Source organism: Oratosquilla oratoria, chromosome 33 (genome assembly GCF_046742065.1).
Source record: "Oratosquilla oratoria isolate Oo_2021 chromosome 33, ASM4674206v1, whole genome shotgun sequence".
NCBI lineage: Eukaryota > Metazoa > Arthropoda > Malacostraca > Stomatopoda > Squillidae > Oratosquilla > Oratosquilla oratoria.
This window is the reverse complement of record NC_134809.1, coordinates 43,620,535-43,644,482: the sequence shown is the minus strand read 5'-3', so window position 1 is coordinate 43,644,482 and position 23,948 is coordinate 43,620,535. Positions and strand designations below refer to the sequence as shown.

The 23,948-nt window shown below is 37.6% G+C and overlaps 1 protein-coding gene across 10 annotated transcripts in view; it reads left to right on the top strand.

The window, feature by feature from the left end:
* Window positions 1–23,948, top strand: part of LOC143017865 (uncharacterized) — a 466,837-nt gene that overhangs the window by 140,550 nt on the left and 302,339 nt on the right. Inside the window, exon 1 of one of the 10 annotated variants that reach the window (XM_076172859.1) lies at window positions 1,802–1,932. The exons of the other annotated variants lie outside the window; for them this stretch is intronic. The gene's annotated coding sequence lies outside the window, so the exon portion shown is untranslated. Of the gene's footprint in view, window positions 1–1,801; window positions 1,933–23,948 lie in introns of those variants that run through there. 10 annotated transcript variants of the gene reach the window in all.

The window sequence follows — 23,948 nt, the reverse complement described above, 5'->3', positions numbered from 1 at the left end:
CTCTCTCTCCATCAGTCTCAAGTTGTGGATGGAACACAATTTTTATTTTATTTTTTTTATTTCGTGTTGACGTACATACCTTATACGTAACAGAGAACAAGAATTATTCTATACATATATCTTCCACTATCCTGACGAACACAATAAAGCAACTCCGCCACTCCCCGCCTCCGTCACCATCACTCCACAACCCTTCCACTCCCCACCTCCTGGTGGTGGAGTCAGAAGGAAGGGTTGTCCATTGCTCCATCTTCACTGTCCAAATCAAAGGTAGACAAGGAGGATGAGGCACTTGATGAAGGGCGAGAAGACTGGGTGGACGAAGGTGTTCTTGGCCGAAAAAACGAGGTGATAGAAGTCTGTTTGGTGCAAGACAGCTGTTTCTCGATGACGTCACTCAGTGCTGCTCGCATCATCGGGTACAGTTGATTGCTATTTGAAATGTCCCTGGGTCGCTGGTCAAGAAACTGAAGCACTCCTTCGATGTGGGACCGGACTGTTGCCAAAGACATGGAAGGATCAGAAGGATCATTGTCGTCGTCGTCATCATCATCGTCGTCATGGCCGTGCATCACTTCCTCAGCTATTTCTTTGGTTGATTGGAGAGCGTAACCTGGGTCCCCCTCATCCACAGTGAGCCACTCCTGGACGTCCTCCTCTGTAACTGTCTCGTAATCACCCAGGGCCTCCTTCAACTCTCGCACCTCCCGGTCGAATCCTTCAAACACTTCTCGCATATCCTTATGGCCTCGTAGCAGGGGATTCCAGGCATTGGCCAATGTAGAAGGGGGCACCTGTTTCCACGGTTTCTCAAGGTTGTAGATTGCTGTCTTCAGGTTATACCTCTTGTGGTTTGCTATTGTCCTCTGGGCTCTGGTGTCTCCTTCTTCTTCCCCCTTGAGCGTCACACACAGAATTTCCTGCATAAAGTGCCGGTGGTAGCGCATCTTTACTGCTTGTATGACGCCCTGATCCATTGGCTGGATGATTGAAGTGGTGTTGGCAGGCAAAAACATACAACGGATCCTGCCATCTCGTGACACTAAATCCTCCTTGGCAGGGTGGGCAGGGGCATTGTCGAGGAGGATTAAAGCCTTCACGTTGTGTGGTGTCGTCTTCAGTTTGGTGATCTGGTGCTTGGTGATGGAAGGGACAATGATCTTGTGAAACATGTCCTTGAAAATGCCAGAGGTGAACCAAGCCTTTGCTGAAGAAAAATAGTGGACAGGCAGGTGGTCCATGCAGTCCTTCAGCACATGGGGCCTCCTTGAATTCCCAACCACAACTGGTGTAACCTGGTGTATACCGTCAGCATTAGTGCCAAACAAGACAGAAATGCGGCCCTTGTCCAGCTTCCTTCCTGGCGCGTCCTTAACAGCTGTGCTTGCCTGTATGTTGTTGGGCAGTGCCTTCCAGAATAGTCCGGTCTCGTCAAAATTGTAGAGTTGATGGGGTAGCAGTCCTTCGTCACTCACTAATTTCCAAAAATTGTTAATGAAAGGCTCCACAACATCGATAGCAGCACTAGCAGTCTCTCCACAGACTTTCTTGTTTGCTAAAAGATGACACTTTCTGAACCTAACGAGCCACCCAGAAGAAGCTCTGAAGTCATTAATACCTTAATCGTTTGCCAGGGTTTCCGCTGCAGACTGTAGATCTACACCCCGCACTGGCAATCCGGAAGATATGTGCCACTTGAACAATGCCTCGTCTAGGTTTTGGTATTTACCCAGCTTCATGGTCCTCGGTCCTGAATCTTTGTTCATGTGGTGGAAGACAGCTGGGAGATGCTTCTGAGTGAACTGCCTTAACTGTGGCCCTGCCTTTTTGATGTCCGTAACAGTAGCATTCCCAATGCCATATTCGTGGGCGATGGACGTTCCCGATTGACCCGCCTTCAGCTTGTCCAATATCTCCAGCTTCTGCTGTATGGTAAGGATGACTTTGTTCCTTTACCCGGTTTCTTTCGGCATGGTGATGTAGAAAGAAGTGAGGTCGAAGCACAGGTAGAACCTGACTGCCCAGTGTGAACTCTGTGACGCGACTGCCGCCGACTGACGATGTAAACAATGAAACCAAACAAAGACACGCTACACTAAACAAAGTAGTACGCTTAAAACGTATTCATTTTAACTGTTCTTATCAATTTTAAATGTGTTAATATAGTACATATGTAGTTACTTTTATTTATTTTCATGTTTTTGATGTTTTATAATGTTTTATTATAGAAAAAAATTGAATTTCAATTGCATTATCCAAATCAATTTCGGATAATCCATTTTTCGGATAATCCGCTTTCGGATAATCAGGGTTTTACAGTATATATATATATATTATATATGCAGAGACCCTACATGCCTAAGTGCCACCCCTGGGCAAAGTTCTCAGTGATGCCCCCCCACCACCACCACCACTTTCCGCCACCAACCTTTACTGTCTCTGAGTTTAGTTTGTGCAACATGATTATAGGATACTGGTATATATACTGTATATATATATATATATATATATATATATATATATATATATATATATATATATATATATATATATATATATATATATATATATATAAATGCATTTGCTTTCACTTTTTCATCAACTTTCTGCACCAAACCATTAGTAATGAGTGAAGGTTGTCCACTTTGTTCCTCATCATGCACATTTGTACAGCCATCTATAAAAGCTCTCACCCATTTCTGCACCATCCCATCATAATGATTTCTCCATACACTCCACTGATCTGACAATGAATTTCAGCTGCTTTCATGCCTTTAGCAGTAAGAAAACGAATCACAGCGGGTATTTCACAGTTGACAGCATTCTCAATCAGAGGAGGCATTTCAAATACTCACAAACTAAACATGGTCAGATGATTCTGTAATGGCGGCTGTGGCTAGCCAAGAGATAGCGGTACACAACGCGCATGTGCCAAGTGCCAACCACAGTGCCACAACAGTGAAATTTCAGAACGGCACTTACTTAAAAAACATGCCTCGTAAATATAGTGGAACCTTGCTTAATGAGCATAATTCATTCCAGAATCTTACAATGCAAAACACTCATTAAGTGAAACCATTTTTCCCATAGGAATTCATGTAAAATACGACAATGTGTCCTGTGCCTAAGAAAAAATACTCAAATATAATTTGAAATAATACCTAAAATAATTTATTAATGCATAAATTAAAAATATTTTAATGTACAGTAAACCTGGGAAAGAATAAATAATTAGTAAAATAATATAAAAATAAATACTGTTGCAATAAAAAAAAAATAAAAAAAGTAGCTCCTGGCACAAGGGAGACAGAGATAGGGGAGGATTATTAAGGTGAAGGAGGAGAATCTTTCACCAAGGCAGATTCCTCTTCACTTGCTGCTATAATAGCCCCAACTGACTCACTAACTTTAAGTCTTTTAGAAACATTGGCACAACTGGCACTTTCTTTAGAATCCCTATTCACTAGAAAGCTGTCTAGAGACATTTGTTATTGTCTACGCTTCAAAATTTGCCAAAAATGTGACACAGCATTATTGTTAGCTTTACTGCTACTAACAGTTCAGTTCCCTTCAGTGAAATTGTAAATCACTTACAATTTCCTTCTCTATCTTTCTATAATTGTAGTATGGTAAGTCACTCGTCTCAAGGCCCCATGCCACTCTTGTATTGTAAGTTTTTAGTCAAGTTCCATTATTCAATAATGATATTGATTTTTTCTTACCTTCTTTCTTCCTAGTAATACACTTGGTTCAAATTACACCAAGGGACTCCCACCCAGGATCCCTGTTCATCCCACCAAGCCACTTCTGCTCCGATGTCACTATTTAATTCAACCAGTATCTTTTTACTTTTCAAATAAGTACCACCCTTTAAGGGCATGACTTTACCTCCATGCACCAATAATTTTTCTCCTCCACCTTATTCTCCAGTCAGAAAGACTGTTATACTGTATTAAGCGATATTGTTTACGCAAGCAGTTTGTTGCAGCAGAACGACTTCATGTTTACATTTCGTGATGTCTGCGCCTACCCTAACCAATGTTTACAATATAAGACAGTAACTCTGCAACTTGCAGTTTGCCATTGTATCATAACAACCAAATATAAAATGACTATAAAATTTACATTCTCTCCACTTACACCTCTATCTACCTAAATGTCTACCTCTATCTACTGGCCTCTTACAATTATTATTAGATAAATTTGTAGCACACATAACCACTGCCTTATTAAGGTGATACTCCTCAATGTACGATGAAACAGTTTCCCATGCTTTAAACATCTCCCTTATTGCACTGGAAGGTTGTTGCTGTTCTGAGGCTGTTACCTCCTCCTCCCCTGATGAAATCTCCACAACTTCTTGTGAAACAGAATGCAATTCCATAAACTCTTTGGTGGTCATCTCCTGTCTATGCTCTTCCACAAACTCATCAATGTTGTTGTTATCCACCTCTAGTCTTGGCCAAAGACACAATATCATCGACTACAGGATTATGAGCAAGAAATAGATAAGGAAATAGAGGAAGTGCACAGAATGGGTTTGTAGAAGGAGAAGGAAAAAGTCGACCACTAAAGATTAAATTAAGGTCACAAATGGCAGTGGAAGAAATCTTGGTGAGAACAGGAAAATTAGGAGGAAGCAAACACTATAAAGATATATGGATAAAAAGAGAATGAATGACAAGGAAAGAGAAAGAATTAGGCCATTAAGAAGTGAAGCTAAAGAAGAAACAAGAGAATGGAGACCGAGATAATGCACTTCTATTGGGGAGAGATACAAGACTGAAAAAATTGTATACTCAAAAAAATAAATAGATAAATAAATAAATAAAAATAAAAATAAAATAGATAAAATAAAAATGAAATGATAATAATAATAATAATAATAATAATAATAATAATAATCAGAGAACAAGATGGAAGGTGTAGAAAATTAAAATTAGTGTATACTAACACATAATGGGAGTTGTGGAGACAAAATTAAGTACTAAACTGTATTGGACATGGATTATATAATCACTGGCTTAGAAATAGGGAGGAGAAACAAGGTGGAAGAGTCATGTTCCTGGTTAAAAAAAACTTAAATGTGACAAAAATTACATATGGAGAGAATTGAGTAGAGATCATCACAATAAGAGTTGAAGACAATGACTTGAAAAGTTGAAAGCTTGCAATGATTTATGTGCCCCCAAAAACAGGGTCTTGGAGAGAGAAAGATTACTTCAAAATGTTAGACGATATGAAATCTTCATTGAGATGCTGAAGGATAGAAGTAACGTAGTACTCATGGGTGATTTTAATTACAAAGAAATATGTTGGAAAGAGATGACAGTGAAAGGTGGAGAGGATTAATGGGGAAATTTATTACTCAATGTGACTATAGAACATACAATCACGCAATGGGTAAAGGAAAACACTAGATTTAGAAATAATGAACCATTGAGACTAGATTTATTATATATGTCAGAAACTGAAATAGTAGACAAAATTGAGTACAAGACACCAATTGCAAAGAGTGATCACATACTACTCGAGTTAGAATTAAAGGAGGAAATATATAAGAGAAGTGAGAAACACAGAAAAGGAAGACTGATGTATAGTAAAACAGACTTTGAGAAACTTAGGAATTTTTTTTCCTAAAGTGAGCCGGGAAATATTCTACAAAGAAGAAACATAAGTGGAAGAAAAATTTATGATTCTGATGAAGATCTCTTAATAAGGAGTGGATAAATATGTCCCAAAACAATAACAGGAAAAGGTGTACATTAAATGCTGGTTTAATAGAAGGTGCAGTGAAGCAAAATATAGAAGAGACAAAGCTTGGAAGGGATGGAGAAAAGACAGGAAACCTAGAAAGTGGCAGTTATATGTTAAAGGAATGAATATGTAAAAATATGCAGGGAAGAAAACTGTAACTATGAGAAAGACATAAAAGAAAAATATAAGGATCAGCCAAAGCTATTCTATAGATATGTAAATGGGAAACTAAAAAAACAAACAGGAAATAGTGAAGCTATGCCAAGGGAATACAGAATGCACAGAAGATACCAAAATGGCTAAAGTTATGTGCAAACACTTCAAGTCAGTTTTCACTAGAGAAAAAATACATTGGGTTGAAGGGAGAGAAGGGAAATCCCCCCCACACACACACACCCATGAAGGAAATAATAGTAACATGAAAAGAAATAATTGATCAAATAATGAACCTTGATGTCAGGAAATTGCACGGACCAGAAAAAGTAAGAAAAGGATATCAGGACAATTTAAAATTGGTGGAAAAAGTAAGAAAAGGATATCAGGACAATTTAAAATTGGTGGAAAAAGTAAGAAAAGGATGTCAGGAGAATTTAAAATTGGTGGAAAAAGTAAGGAAAGGATATCAGGACAATTTATATTGGTGAAAAAGAAGTAAAGAAAGAGGGATCTGAAAAAGACCTGGGAGTGATCATCATAAAAGATATGTCCCCAGACAAACATATAAACAAAATTGTTGACAAAACCCATAACTTGCTAAGATAAATAAAAGTGGCTTTTACTTATGTGGATGAAGAAATGGTAAAGAAAATACTAGTCACATTGATAAGGCCTAAATTGAAGTATGCAGTGACACAATGGTCACCCAGTACTAAAAAGAATATAAAGAAGATTGAGAGAATCCAGAGAGCAGTTACGAAGATAGCCCCAACACTATCAAAACTCTCATATAAAGAAAGATTATTAAAATTGGAGTTGCCAACTCTGGAATAGAGAAGAGAAAGATGGGACTTGTTGACCATCTACAGAATTATGAAAGGCATGGAAGTCCTTGATAGAGAAGACTTACTAAATAGGGATAAGAGAAATGCAAGAAGACATGGAAAGAAGCTCAAAAAGGGCAGTTATAGAAGACACCTGAAAAAGAACAGCTTTCCCCACAGACTGGTGGATGTATGGAACATATTAGATGAAACAACAGTGTGTGCAAAAACAATAAAAGAATTTAAGAGCAAACTAGATATGGAGAGATACAGATGGGATACCATGAGTATAGCTCCCCTTCCCATAAGATACAACTAGGTAAATACAGGCTCCACAGGCACTGACTCAAACCCCTCAAAGTTGCATTCAACAATGCTGTCTGGCCAAAGCTTTTAAGCTGAAATAAGAGTTCTCTTGGTGACTCCCTCCCATACCTTGTTGATCATCTTGAGGCAGGCAGTGATGGTCTTTCCAAAACTGTCTGAGAGTGAGATTAGTCACCTCAAAAACAACGCTCAAAGAGTGCTTTAGTGTAGAGGTTCTTAAAATTTGAGATGACCTGGTGGTCCATGGGAGGCAGGAACTGGATCTTGATGAATTGAGATTCATCAAGGAGATCATATTCTAGACCTGGAGGATGGGCAGGAGCGTTGTCCATAATAAGTAATACATGAAATGACAGATTCATCTCAAGCAAATATTTGTTCACAGAAGGGCCAAACACCTTTTGATCCAATCAGTTAAAAGGTCATGTATTTACCTAGTTGTATTTTACGGGACAAGCTATGCTCATGGTCATCTGTTTTTGTATCTCTCCGCATCCAGTTTATTCTTAAAATCGTGTATAGTTTTGGCACTCACTGTTTCTCCATTTAATTTGCTCCAGACATAAATCACTCTATGTGGGAAGCTATTCTTTTTCAGGTCTCTTCTGTAACTGTCCTTTAGCTTCTTTTAGTGTCCTCTTGTTTCTCTTCTACCATTTTAATAAGTTGTCTCTATCGAGAATTTCCATCCCTTTCATAATTCTGTAATTGGTCAACAAATCACATCTTTCTCATCTCTGTTCCAGTGTTGATAGATGTAATTTATCCAATCTTTGTTCATATGTCAAATTTGATAGTGTAGGTGCCATTTTTGTTGCTGCTCTTTGGATTCTTTCTAATTTTCTTATGTTCTTTTTTGTGCTAGGTGCCCATAGTGTTGCAGCATACTCTAGTTTAGGTCTTATTAGTGTAACCACTATTTTCTTTACCATTTCCTCATCCATGTAGTTGAAGGCCACTTTCATTGGTCTTAATAAGTTAAAAGTCTCTCCAAATAATTTATTAACATGTTTATCAGGTGTCAAGTCACTTGAGATAATCACTCCCAGGTCCCTTTCTGAATCTACTTTTTTGACTTGTTTCCAATTTTATATTGACCCGATATTCTATTTTTGCTTTTTCCAAATTCCATTATGCTACATTTCTTAATGTTGAAGTTCATCTCACATCTTTGACTCCATTCCCATATTTTGTCTAGGTCTTCTTGTAGCGATCTGCAATCTTCTTCTGTTCTTACTCTCTTGAGTAATTTAGTATCGTCAGCAAAGAAGTTCATGTAACAATTTACTCCCTCATCCATATCATTTATATATATATGGCAAACATTAAAGGAGCCAATACAGAGCCTTGCGGGATGCCACTCTTCACATCTTCCGAGTTCGAATTTTTGTCTCTAAGTACCACTCTCATTTTTCTCCCAATTAAGAAATCCTTCATCCATTCCAGTAGCTTACCTTGTATTCCTCCTATTATTTCAATTTTTCTTATTAATTTTTTATGTAGTACTTTGTCAAATGCCTTCTGCAAGTCCTAGATGGTGCAATCTGCCCAGCCATCTCTTTCTTGTATTATCTCAAATAATCTCGAATAAAAGCATATTAAGTTTGTGGTACACAATCTTCCACTTCTAAAGCCAAATTGTTTAGGATTTAGTATTCTATTCTCTTCCAAGTGTTTGGTCCATTTGTTTCTGATAACTTTTTTGCATATTTTTGCTACTGTGCTTGTAAGGGATACTGGTCTGAAGTTTGTAGGATCTTCTTTGTTTCCTCCTATATATATTAGTACTATGTTTGCATCTTTCCAATCTTGCAGTACCTTTCCTTCTTTGAGTGAAAAGTCTTGTATAATTTGTCTGTCAGTTCATCTATACACTCAGTATCCAATTTGCAATTCCATCTGGTCCATGTGATTTCCTAACATCTAGGTTTTTTATGTGGTCTCTTGTTTCTTTCTGTGTTACCTTTATTTCTTTCATTCTAGGGAATCTTTCTTGTTGTCCATCTTCCCAAAATTGTGAGCTCTCAATTGTAAAAACAGACCTGAAATATCTGATCATAACTTCTGTCATTTCTGTGTCATCTATATATTCTTTATCTCCTTCACGCAGTTTTGCTATTTCATGTTTATCCTTTAGTTTGTCATTTATATATCTGTAAAAGAGTTTAGGTTGATTGTTACATTTGTCTATAATATCCTTTTCATAATTTCTTTTATCTTTCCTGCATATATTCACATATTCGTTCCTAAGTTTTATATATGTTTGCCATTTGGATGTTTTTTTTGTCTTTTTCTCCATTTTTTCCAGGGTTTGTCTCTATCTTTAGCTTTGCTGCACCTTTTTTTATACCAACACTTTATATAAATCTCTTTGTTTCTTCTTTGGTACAGATTTATCAATTCTTTCCTTGTACTTTTATTTGAACATGTTCCATTTGTCTTCCATCTTTGTTTCCTCTTTGGAGAATTTATCTCAGTTTGTGTTTTGGAAAAATTGTCTTAGTTTAACATAATCCATTTTGTTGTACATTAATCTTCCTTCTCCATGTTTAACATTCCTACCTACATTGTTTTGTTCTTTTGATTCAAAATCTATTAGTATATGGTCACTTTCCAATTGGTGTTTTATATTCCATTTTGTTCACAATATCTGGCTCAGAAGTTAATATTAAGACTAGTTTTGATGGTTCCTCATTGTTTCTATATCTAGTATTTTCCGTAACCCATTGTGTCAAGGTGTATTTGATGGTCATATCCAGTAGAATGTTGCTCCAAAGTTCTTCTCCCCCTTTTACTCTCATTTCTTCCCAGATTATATCCTTTGCATTAAAATCACCCATAATTACTATGTTACCACTCTTAGTAACTCATTTAGCACATTCATTGTGTCTTCCAGTAATTTAGAATGATTGCTATCAGACCAAGCCTGTGTTTTTGGTGGTTCATACATTGCTACAAATTTTCTGCTTTTCATTGTTTTGAATAAAATTTTAATCATAATTAATTCTATGTTGCCTTTGCCTTCATTAAACTTTGTCACATTTAGACCCTTTTTGGTCAATATCATGACACCTCCTCCTTGCTTGTCTGTTCTATTTTTCACCCAATGGTTGTATAGACCTTGTCCCACTATATTTGTTGATAGAGGTCCTTTCAGTTTTGTCTCTACAATTCCCATAATGTCAGGTTTCTCTATTTCTAGATGGTCATTTAGTTCATTAATCCCAGAGATCATTCCATTGATATTTGTGCATGGCACTTTTAGTGTCATATTTTCTTCTCCTTTTTGGTTTAAGTTTCCATTTTTTTATGTACCATTTTTTCAGTCTCAAGTCCACTTAAAAAAAAAAAAAAAAAAAAAAATCCATCTCTGTTCTTTTCTCATTTCTATCATTGGCTTCAATTCTGAGAGCTTTGTCTTTCTCTTTTTCGTCATTACTCACTTCCTTTTTTTTTATCCATATATTTCTCGCTGTTTGCCAATTTAACTGCTTTCAATGATACCTCCTCGGCTATCATATGAGTTCTTAGTTTTTATTTTCAGAGGTCTATGTTGCTTTTCTTTTGAATATTTGCCTATTCTATGGATCTCATCAATTTCCCTATCAAAAGTTCGCCCTTCATCCTGTATTTCAAAATTTCCTTAGCTATTTCCTTCTTCTGGTGGAAGGTAAGTTGAGAGTGGAGGACAGATGGAGGAAGAGGAAAGGGACAAAAGGTAGGGAGGTGCTTAGAGTGAACTCTCTAAACAAAGAGGAAAAGGAGAAGGAGTATAAGAGGAAGCTGAAGGAGGAGTGGGAGGGAGTGAAGGATAGAGTGGAGGTAGGTGTGGAGGAGGAATGGGGATGGTTCAAGGAGGGAATCACAAAGTGTGCAAGGATGGTGTGTGGAACAAGAAGGTCAGGAGGAATTAGAAGGAAAGGTAGTGAATGGTGGGTTGAGGAAATGAAGAAGGTTGTAGAAGAGAAGAAGCGAGCTTTCACAGATTGGTTACAAAGTAGGATGGAGTCATATGAGACGTACAGGGAAAAGAAAAGAGAAGTAAAGAAAAAGGTAAAGGAGGCAAAGAGGAGAGCAGATGTAAAATGGGGTAAGAGTATGACAGAAAATTTTGAAAGTAATAAAAAGATGTTTTGGAAAGAAATTAAGAGAGGAAGAGGAGGCGAATCAAGTAGAGAAGAAAAGGTAAAAGGTGCAGATGGAGAGATGATAATGGAGGAGAAGGCAGTAAGGGGAAGATGGGCAGAATATTTTAGGGAGTTGCTTAATGTGAAGGAGGATAGGGAGGGAAAGATAGCTGCAGTGGGAAATGCTAAGAAAATGAGAGTGATGAGTGAGGAAAATGGAGGAGAAATAAGGAAGGATGAAGTGAAGGCAGCAGTTAAGATGATGAAAGCAGGTAAGGCACCTGGTCTGGATGGATGCCATGCAGAATGTCTTAAAAAAGGAGGTATAGTGATGGTGGACTGGTTGGTGAGGTTATTTAATGTTTGCTGGAGAGAAGGTAGAGTGGCAGAGGACTGGAGAAGTGCGTGTATAGTTCCACTTTACAAGGGAAAGGGGGACAAGTGTGAATGTAGTAGTTTCAGAGGGATTAGCTTGTTAAGTGCAGTTGGGAAGGCTTATAAGAGGATCTTGATTGAGAGGATTAGGAGAGGAACAGAGGGAGTAATTGGTGAGGAACAGTGTGGATTTAGGACAGGTAGAGGTTGTGTAGATCAGATCTTTGTGGTAAGACAAATATGTGAGAAAGCTATAGGTAAGGGGAAGGATGTTTTTTTGGCCTTTATGGATCTGGAAAAGGTTTACGACAGGGTAGACAGAAAAGCACTGTGGGAGGTTATGCGGATATACGGGATAGGAGGAAAGCTTCTGGGAGCTGTCGAGTTTTTATGAGAGTAGTAGAGCTTGTGTCAGGATTGGAAATGGAGAGAGTGAGTGGTTTGAGTTAAAGGTGGGACTTCGTCAAGGATGCGTTATGTTGCCCTGGCTGTTCAACTTATACATGGATGGGGTGATGCGAGAGGTGAATGCAAGGGTAGTGGGTCAGGGATTGGAGATGGTTAAAGAAAATGGAGAAAAGTGGGAGGTGAGCCAGCTGTTGTTTGCGGACGACACTGCGCTTGTGGCAGGATCGGAGGAGGGATTGAGGAAGCTGGTGACAGAGTTTGGGAGAGTGTGTGATAGAAGAAAGCTGAAGATAAATGTGGGTAAAAGTAAGGTGATGAGATGTACAAGGGGTGAAAGTGGCAGTAATCTGGAAGTGAGCATTAAGGGAGAGCAACTGGAGGAAGTGGATAGTTTTAGATATTTGGGTGCAATTGTGGCAGGAAAGGGTGGAGTGAAGGTGGAGGTAGAATGTAGATTGAGAGAAGCGAGTAAATGCCTTGGTGGTTTAAAAAGTGTAATGAGGAATAGGAATCTGGGAATGGATGCTAAGAGGAGACTGTATGAAGGAGTGATTGTGCCAACAGCACTGTATGGAGCAGAAACATGGAACATGAGAGAGGAAGAGAGAAGGAGCTTGAATGTGTTTGAGATGAAGTGTCTGAGAAATATGATGGGGGTTACTAGGCTAGATAGAGTGAGAAATGAGGAAGTGAGGAGAACAGGGGTGGAAAGGGAGCTGGGAGATAGGGTGGATGAGAGAGTATTAGGATGGTTTGGACACATGGAAAGAATGAGTGAAGAAAGATTAGTAAAGGAGGTATGGAAGGCAGATGTGGAGGGAGTGAACATGAGGGGATGTCCTAGGATGAGATGGATGGATGGGGTGAAGGGGGCTTTGGGGAAGAGGGGAATGTCGGTTGAGGAAGGACGGGAGAGGACAGAAGACAAGGGTGAATGGAGAATGGTTGTATATGGAAAATGTTGTGATGCATGAGGTGGATTGGACGGGGGAATGGGGGTGAGGTAGTGTGTGTGAGCAAAAATTTTTGACGCAGCCCGAAGGGATTTCTCCCCGTCCTCTCCTTTATATGGGGGGACGGAGAGGGGGGGTCGCTGATTTAATGAAGCGGCCTTGCTGTGGATGTGCTGTGTCCTGCGACACTGCTTCTGACCCAGGGCAGTGTACAGGGTGCAGGGATGACCCGTCATCTAGGAGGTGCTAAGATGGGAGGGAGGGTGGAGGGGTGTGGAGTGTTTTCGGGGATGAAATGGGTGGGAATGTTTTTGTGCCTTGTCCTTTTTGGCTACCCCCCTGATAAGGGGAAAAAAAGCCTTGGTATATGTATGTATGTATGTATGTTTTTCCTGGATACCATGGACCACAATGCACTTACCTTTATCAACTGTATCTCTCACCCAATTTTCCTTTTCTTTAATTACTTTTATAACTGTTTCTTTTGTATTTTCCTCCTGCTTTTGTACTATTTCTCTAAAAGAATTTTTTTTTTATTTTCCTGTTCTTGTTTCCATTGATTTTTTATTTCAATGAGGTCTGTTTCTTTAATTGACTCTTCCACCTTTCCAGTCACTATTGTAATTGCTCTTTTACCTCCTTTTTCATTTCTTCATTTTTATTTTTGTCCTCATTTTTCATTCTTTCATTTTCTCTTTTGAGGATATCAATTTTCTCTTTAGGTCACTTAATTCTCTAATCATTTGCTCATTACTCTTACACAAAGTAATCAATTCTCTAAGTACAGCTCGGTAGTCCAATTTTAAGTCTATGATTTCTTCCATTAAGTCATTTACTTTAAGATTTCTTAATGCATTACTATATCTAACTCCTCTATGTCTAAGCTTTTACCTATTTCTCCTGAATTCCTTTGAAACCCTGAAAAACTGTTGTTCTCCCACCTTTGGTTTATCCTTTGAGTATCTATCAAACAAGTTCTTTTGGGGATGACACCTCTTGGACTTTCCACTTTACTTATATCCAGGCCTCTCTTTGTTGATTTGTTTAATATTCTTTCTTCTTTTTTTCTCCATTGTGCCAAATTATACTTTTTTTCAAGAACTGGATTTTCTTTATCGGTCACATGAGAAACAAAGCCTCCACATCCCACACAATAACAACTAATTTTCTTTGTGTCGGCGAAGCCATGCTGTTGGACCTCCACATCATACTTAAACCTGCTCTTCTGGACTTTACATTTCTTGAAGGCTCATGGATTTTCTGAATGGTAAATGAGCAGCAGTTTCACTTTTCAATTGCTTGTATTGGCACAGAACAGCAGTGTGAGACAGTCTCTCATTGGTTTGTGGCTGGGCAATACCTTCTCCTCTGCTGTTATATAGGTTTGCTTTGGGATTTTTTTCCAGGAAAGACTTGTCTCATCACAATTAAAAACATGTTGCAGCAGATAACCCTCAGAATCCACAAGTTTCCTAAAGTCACTGGTGAAGTTCTCTGCTGCGTTTGTGTCAGAGCTTGATGCTTCACTGTACCTTATGCTGCCAGTTCTTTTAAACTTTTTGATTCACCCACAGATTGCCTTGAATGCTTCTTCTTTGTCTATTGCTGCTCCTGGCATTTTCTTAACAAGGTCGGTGGAAATTACCTTCACCTTCTCACAAATGATGCTCTTGATAATGGTGTCACCTTGCATTTCCTTTGCGTCGATTCATATGGGAAGCAACCTTTCAACAACATCAAGAATACATGGCTGTTGCATATTCTTGTCACTCCCTTTGAAGCATTTGTCTCCTTAATCTTGTCCCTATTCTTGAGGATGGTGCAAATTGTTGATGTAGTCTGATTGTATGTGTGTGCTAAGTCAGCTATGCACACCTCGTTTTTTATTTTCAATGATTTCATGTTTCACTTCTGTGGTTATTTTTCATCTCTTATCCCTGTCTTTTTTTTTTTTTTTTTTTTTTTTTTTTTCCCTTCCCTTCAGGGGCATTCTTGTAAGGGTTAGACTTTGCACAGAAAAAAATCACAACTAATGCTTCTGAACACAAGTTTGAAAAATGTATGATAACAAGCAACACTAAGATGCTGGCAGAACAAGCACTAAACACAGACTGATAGCCAAGTTTCTCAGTAACACAACTAGAATGTTCACTCCCAATGCAATTATTACAATATAGTTGGAAAATATCTAGAAGTGTACCCACTGAAAAAATTATCACAAAAACATGTTTTCTACTATTTTGGACAATTCTAAGAGACTTTTCTTCCATGATATTTTTGTCAAAATTATCACATTTTTGAGTCATGTACCCCCCTATAGTTACCGTATTTTCCGGCGTATAGTGCGCGACTTTTTTCTGTTGGAAAGGCCTAAAAATGGGGGTTGCGCGTTATCCGGTGGTGCGCATTATCTACGGCCTACGATAGAAATTCTGCGGCTGTGTGTGTAATTTTTTTTTCACAACAACGTGACGATGTTGGCCGTCAAAAATTCGAGAGGCACACTTCTCCGTGACGTTCCGTGAGAACAAGAACAGCCATGGTGACATGAAAGAATACGCCAGCATGGGCTACCGTATATAAATATTTGGTAAAGGTAGGTATCTATCGAATCTTATTTTTCATGTTTAAATAGGCCTAAACACCATGAAACATGATCAATATTCATGATATTTGCCCATGTTCACAGCATCCTAGTTTGAATTTTTATGGTGGCTTTGTTGCTTCACTTTAGGTATGGTACAAATTCTGTTGCGGCTGTTCATAAACTCGTGTCAAACACCTGACTACAACACCCTCTTTCGGGAGTTGTATTAACTAAACGTCACCTCGATGAGAGACTGTCCTATTTCACCACTTTCATTGCAAGTTCAAAGCTAAAACGAAACAGTCTGTAGTTTGTTTCAGTATTAGATAGAAAATGGTAAAGACGAATTATTTCCTCAATATATAAAATGAACATTTTCTGTAAAAAATCCCGAATTTTTTCTGTATGTTTTACTTTCAATAAACTTTTTTTAGATCATATTTCCTACAAACTATTTAAGCTACAAAGTAATAAGGGACCAACGCACAACATGAGTCATATACCGGTACATGTAGTTCCGACTTTTTCTTAGTTGTGTCGTGATTGATGCCTAAACTGACACTTAATTTAGTGACAAATCAAGAGATTTCCCAGCGGTGGCTCTAGCCAATGAAAAATACTTCTCCATGTAACCTCGTTCACGTGATATAAATACCGAGGTAAAACTGCGTTATAGACAAATGCGATCAGGCATGCGCATTATACGTCGGTGCGTGCTATCTGTGTACTGAGATAACGAAGTGCATGGGTGTGCATTATAACCAGATGCGCATTTTAAGTCGGAAAATACGGTATACTAGTAAAATATTAAAAAAAATTAAAATAGAAATGGGGTTTTATACCATTGTGGATGATTCTACAACTTTAGTTCTATGAAATTTCTGTTAGAAATTCCTTATTTTTGAAGTGCCATTCCCCTCACAATTTTGGGAGTGAGAGCTTGGGAGCTGCAAATTAGGGACGTTGGGTGAGGAAGTAAAAGATGAGTGGGTAATTCTAATCTAACCAACTAAACAAAACCTAACTTAGCCTACCCAGTACCACACATACATAACCTAGCATTACGACCACCTAGTTCAAACTAAAGGCAGGAGTCATGGCCCCACAGGATAAACATTGATTGGCAGAAAGAATCCTGTGACACTATAGTTACATATGATTGGCAAGAAAGAAAATAGGCATAACTCAAAAAAGTGCCATTTACTATGGAAATGCCATAGAAGAAAAGTGTGTTAGAGTCCAAAATAATGGATAATCATGCTTTTATAATTGAATTTGCTGCAGGTGTAAAACTGTATACAGTATATGTGTATTTACCTAGTTGTATTTTACAAGAAGGGGAGCTATGCTCGTGGTGTTCCGTCTCCATATCTCATTTTATCTAGACTATTTTTAAATTCGTGTATCGTTTTTGCACACACCACATTCTCATCTAACCTGTTCCAAACATCTATTATCCTGTGGGGAAAGCTATTCTTTTTCAGGTCTCTTCTGTAATTGTCTTTTTTTATTTTCTTTCCATGTCCTCTTGTATCTCTACTATCCCATTTTATTAGGTCCTCTCTATCAATAATTTCTATGCTTTTCATGATTCTATGAATAGTTATCAAGTCTCCTCTCTCTCTTCTTTGCTCTAATGTCTGTAGCTCAAGTTTTGCCAGCCTCTCCTCATATGATAGTTCTGAGAGCATTAGTGCCAATTTCATAATTGCTCTTTGTATTCTTTCAAGTTTTGTTATACAATTTTTTGTACTTGGTGACTAGTATTTTCTTCGCCATTTCTTTGTCCAGGTATGTAAATGCCACTTTGATTGTTCTTATTAAATTATAAGTTTCTCCAAAATTTTTGTTTATATGTTTCTCAGGAAACATATTTATAATAATGACTCCCAGGTCCTTCTCATTTTCCACTTTTTAAATTATTTCCTCTCCCAATTTATATGATCCCATTATTCTTGATTTGCTTCTTCCAAATTCCATATGATTGGCAAGAAAGAAAATAGGCATAACTCAAAAAAGTGCCATTTACTATGGAAATGCCATAGAAGAAAAGTGTGTTAGAATAGTCCAAAATAATGGATAATCATGCTTTTATAATTGAATTGATATTGAATTCCATTTCCCACTTCCTACTCCATTCCCATACTTTATTGAGATCCCTCTAAGGTGACTCACAATCTTGTACAGTGTTCAATTTTTTCAACAATTTTGCATAGTCTGCAAAGAAGCTCGTATAAGTTTCAATTCCATTATTCATATCGTTAATATATATATATATATATATATATATATATATATATATATATATATATATATATATATATATATAGCAAACATTATTGGGGCCAAAACTGTTCCTTGTGGAACTCCACTAATCACTTCATCCCAATTAGAATGTTTGTCTCCTATCACCACTCTCATTTTTCTTTCATGCAAGAATTCTTCCATCCACTTCAGTAGTTTGCCCTGTATTCTACCTGCAGTTTCTAATTTCTTTAGCAATTTCTTGTGTGGCACCTTATCAAAAGCTTTTTTCAGGTCTAGAAATGCACAATCAGCCCATCCATCTCTTTCTCGTATTACATCTATTAGTCCTGCACAGAAACACATCAAGTTTGTGACACATGATCTTCCTTGTCTAAATCCAAACTGCCTTGGATTTAGTACGTTGTTTTTTCCAAATGCCTTACCCATCTAATTTTGATCATTCTTTCACAAATTCTAGCTATTGTACTTGTAAGAGAGACCAGTCTACAGTTAGTAGGGTCTTCCTTGTTTCCCCCTTTATATATTGGTACTATATTTGCTCTTTTCCAATCTTCTGAAACTTTTCCTTCCTTCAATGAACTACTAATTAGACTATGTATTTTGTCTGTTAGTTCATTCCTTCATTCTATCAAAATCCAATTTGCCATTTCATCTGGTCCATGCGATTTTCTGACATCGAGATTACTCAAGTGATTCATTATTTCTTTCCTTGTTACTTCTATCTCTTTCATAGGGGGGACTTTCTCCTCCCACTCAGGATCTCTAAGTTATATGTTTTCCCTCGTAAACACTGATTTAAAATGCTTTTTCATAATTTCTGCCATTTCTATTTCCTCTGTGTATTCAATTCCTCCTTGTACATACATACATACATATACCAAGGCTTTTTCTCCCTTACAAGGGAGGTAGCCAAAAAGGAAAAGGCATAAAATCATTCCCACCCATTCCATCCATTCATTAAATCGGCGACCCCCCCTCTCCGTCCCCCCATTGCATAAAAGGAGAAGATGGGGAGAAATCCCTTCGGGCTGCGTTTGCTCACACATACTACCTCACCCCCCATCCCCCCGCCCATTCCACCTCATGCATCACAACATCCTCCATATACAACCATTCTCCACTCACCCCTGTCTTCTGTCCTCTCCCGTCCTTCCTCAACAGACATTCCCCTCTTCCCCAAAGCCCCCTTCACCCCATCCATCCACCTCATCCTAGGACGTCCCCTCATGTTCACTCCCTCCACATCTGCCTTCCATACCTCTTTTACTATTCTTTCTTCACTCATTCTTTCCATGTGTCCAAACCATCCTAATATTCTTTCATCAACCCTATCTCCGAACTCCCTTTCCACCCCTGTTCTCCTCCTCACCTCCTCATTTCTCACTCTATCTAGCCTAGTAACCCCCATTATACTTCTCAGACACCTCATCTCAAACACATTTAAACTCCTTCTCTCTTCCTCTCTTATGTTCCATGTTTCTGCCCCATACAGTGCTGTTGGCACAATCACTCCTTCATACAGTCTCCTCTTAGCATCCATTCCCAAATGTCTATTCCTCATTACACTCTTTAATCCACCAAGGCATTTACTCGCTTCTCTCAATCTACATTCTACCTCCACTCCACCTTTTCCTGCCACAATTGCACCCAAGTATCTAAAACTATCCACTTCCTCCAGTTGCTCTCCCTTAATGCTCACTTCCAGATTACTGCCACTTTCACCCCTTGTACATCTCATCACCTTACTTTTACCCACATTTATCTTCAGCTTTCTTCTATCACATACTCTCCCAAACTCTGCCACCAACTTCCTCAATCCCTCCTCCGATCCTGCCACAAGCGCAGTGTCGTCCACAAACAATAGCTGGCTCACCTCCCATTTTTCTCCATTTTCTTTAACCATCTCCAATCCTTGACCCACTACCCTTGCATTTACCTCTCGCACTACCCCATCCATGTATAAGTTGAACAGCCAGGGCGACATAACACATCCTTGACGAAGTCCCACCTTTACCGCGAACCACTCACTCTCTCCATTTCTAATCCTGACATAAGCTCTACTACTCTCATAAAAACTCTTGACAGCTCCCAGAAGCTTTCCTCCTATCCCGTATATCTGCATAACCTCCTTGTCGTAGTTTCAGTGATTCTTGTTTGTTTTTCAGTTTGTTGTTTACAAATCTATTAGATAGTTTTGGTTGATCTTTACATTTTTCTATGACATCCTTTTCATATTTTCTCTTTTCTTCTTGTGCACTTGTACATATTGGTGTCTATAACCAGTATATATTTTCCATTTTTTGGATCTTTTGTCTTTCCTCCATTTGATCTAAGCTCCCTGTTGTCTTTCCTCCATTTTATCTAAGCTCCCTTTTGTCTTTTAACTTACTAGATCTTTTGTTGTACCAAATATATATATATATATATATATATATATATATATATATATATATATATATATATATATATATTTTCTTGGAACATACTTTTCCACTCCTTCCTTATAAATTGTTGTCAAAAATTTCCATTTCTCTACTGTTGTTTCCTCCTTGTGTATCATTCCCAGTCTGCTTTTTGGAAATATTCTCTCATGTTATCAAAATTTGTTTTCCATACATCAAACTTCCCTTTCTATATTGTTCCTGTTTTTCCATGTATTTTTCTTCATTTAGTTCCAGTTAAACTAATATGTGGTCACTTCTACTTATTGGTATTTTATATCCAATCTTGTCCACTATTTCAGGTTCTGATGTGATTATTAGGTCCAGTCTCAATGGTTCTTCCTCATTTCTATACCTAGTATTCTCTTGTATCCATTGTGTCATTGTATGTTCTATAATCATATCAACAGGAACATTTCCCCATAGGTCGTCTCCACCCTTCACTGTCATCTCTTCGCAGCAGATTTCTTTACAATTAAAGTCACCTATGATAACTATTCTTCCTCCATCTTCCATTATCTTATTTAGTGTTATCCTTGTGTCTTCTAACATATTTTTGTGTTCTCTCTCTTTCCACGAAGCCATTTTAGGAAGCACATAATTTACTACAAACTTCCTGCTCTTCTTGTCCCTGTTCTCTATTTCCATCATAATGATCTCCACTCTATTCTTTCCATATGTAACATTCCTCACATTTATATCCTTCTTAGTCAGGAACATTACTCCACCACCTTGTTTTACTTCTCTGTTTCTAATCCAATAATTATATGCACCATGTCCTACACTGTTGGGTAATGGACCTTACAATTTTGTCTCTACAATTCCTATTATGTCTGGTTCTTTTTCCTTCTGGTAATCATTCAGTTCATTCAAGCCTGTTATTAAGCCATCTATATTTGTGAAAGACACTTTTAATTTTCTGTTACCTCCATCCTGTTTTCTGTTTGATTCTCCTTCTTTAGTTCTTCCAATTTATCAACTCTGTGAAATTTTTGCACGTTGGCTAAACCTAATCTCCCATGATTCATTCATTTTTGTTAGTTTTTCTTCTAGATTTGCTAATCAGGGGAGGTTGTCTTCTACTCCCTCATTAAATCCATAGAAATATTTTTCTCCACTTTCCATTGAGTTACTCTTATCTATATTCCTACTTTTAATTCCCTTACTTGTTCAACATCAGTTGTTTCGTCTGCACATCGTTTGTTGTTGACACCCCTTCTGGGGTTTGAGGCATGTTCATTTCCTTCCATTATCTTCAATAATGCCTACCCTTTGCCTTTTTTTTTTTTAACCTAACCACTACACAAGCTTTCCCTTTCCCTACTAATACAACACAGGTACTCCCTCATCGGTGAAATCCACGAAAGTTGCATTTTTTTTTTCTTAATTTCAATCTTTGCCGTTAATCTAACGTGTATTTGCCGAGTTGTATTTTACGAGAAGGGGAGCTATGCTCATGGTGTCCCGTCTCTGTATCTCATTTTATCTAGCCTGTTTCTAAATTCATGTATCGTTTTTGCACACACCACATTCTCATTCAACCTGTTCCAAATGTCTATTATCCTGTGGGGAAAGCTGTTCTTTTTCAGGTCTCTTCTATAATTGTCTTCCTTGATGTTCTTTCCATGTTATCTTGTATCTCTACCATCACATTTTATTAGATCCTCTCACTCAATAATTTCTATGCCTCTCATGATTCTATAAATAGTCATCAAGTCTCCTCTCCTCTTTGCTCCAATGTCTGGAACTTTTCCTTCTTTCAATGAACCTTAATTGGTCTGGTCTTGTGTATACTGTATTTCCCTAGCCTATAAATCTCTTCAATTTCTTTGTTTCTTGTTCGCCTTCTTGAAATATTTTTAATACATTGTTTACTTTTTTTTTCTCATCCCTTACTCCTGTAGTCCTATTTGGATTATGCATCTCTTCCATTCCTAATATAATTATACTTTTTTTTCATCTGCTAAGTCTCTTACATCTCTTACATCTCTTACATCTCTCTCATTACTTTAATAACTGTGTTCTTAGTGTGCTCCTTTATCCGTTTGTTCCAGACATCCACTACTTTGTGTGGAAACCTGTTTTTTATTTTCAAGTCTCCTCTATAATGGTCGTTTTTGAGTATCTTCTTATGTCCCCTTGTATTTCTCTTATCCTAGTTTAGTAAGTCTTCTCTATTAAGGACTTCCACACCTTTCATCATTCTATAGATGATTAGCAAGTCCCCTTTTTCTCTTCTTTGTTCCAGTTTGAAAGTGTTGGGGCCATGTTTGTAGTTGCTCTGGATTCTTTCAATTTTCTTTATATTCTTTTTAGTACTGGGTGACCATAGCATTGCAGCATATTCCAGTCTTGGCCTTATTAGTGTGAATAGTATTTTCTTCACCATTTCTTCATCCAAGTAGGTAAAAGCCACCTTTATTGATCTTAGCAAGTTGTAGGATTCTCCAACAATTTTGTTTATCTGTTTATCAGGAGACATGTCATTTGTGATGATTACTCCCAGGTCTTTTTCAGATCCCACTTTCTTTACTTCCTTTGTACCAATTTTATATTGTCCTGATATATATATATATATATATATATATATATACAGTATATATATTATATATATATATATATATATATATATATATTACTTTTTCCAAATTCCATTATGCTACATTTCTTGATGTTGAAGTCCACTTCCCACTTCTGACTCCATTTCCAAACCTTGTTCAGATCTCTCTGCAGTGATTCACAATCCTTTTCAGTATTCACTTTCCTCAGCAATTTTGCATCATCTGCAAAGAAGCTCATGTAACATTCCACATCTTCATCCATGTCATTCACATAAATAGCAAACATTATTGGAGCCAATACTGATCCCTGTGGAACTCCACTAATCACCTCTTCCCAAGTTGAACTCTTTTCTCTGAGCACTACCCTCATTTTCCTTCCATGCAAGAAATCCTCCATCCAGTTCAGTAGTTTACCTTGTATCCCTCCTATGGTTTCCAGTTTTCTTAATAATTTTTTATGTGGTACTTTGTCGAAGGCTTTTTGTAAGTCTAGGAAAGCACAATCAGCCCATCCGTCCTTTTCATGTATTATATCTATTAGTCTTGAGTAGAAACAGATTAGATTTGTGGCACATGATCTTCCCTGTCTGAATCCAAATTGTCTCAGGTTTATTATATTATTTTCTTCTAGATGAGTATTCTTAATAACTTTTTCACAAATTTTGGCTACAGCACTAATAAGGGAAACCAGTTTGTAATTTGTTGGGTCTTCCTTGTTTCCTCCTTTATATATTGGTACAATATTGGCATATTTCCAGTCATTTGGTAATTTTCCTTCTTTGAGTGAGCAATTTATTATGTTATATATTTTGTCCATTTGTTCTTCGTTACATTCTTTTATTATCCAGTTTGCAATTCCATCAGGGCTGTGTGGTTTCCTGATGTCAAGGTTTGTTAAATGATCCACTATTTCTTTTTGTGTTATTATTATTTCCCTGATGCGGAGGGGGATCCCACTTCACACCCTTCATGCCAATGCTGTACATTTTTTCTAGTGAAAACCAACTTAAAGTGGTTGTTCATGACTTCAGCCATTTCTAAATCTTCTGTGTATTCTATATTTCCATGACATAGTTTCACCATTTCCTGTTTGTTTTTGAGTTTATTGCTCACATGTTTATATAATAGCTTAGGTTGGTCTTTACATTTTTCTATTATGTCTTT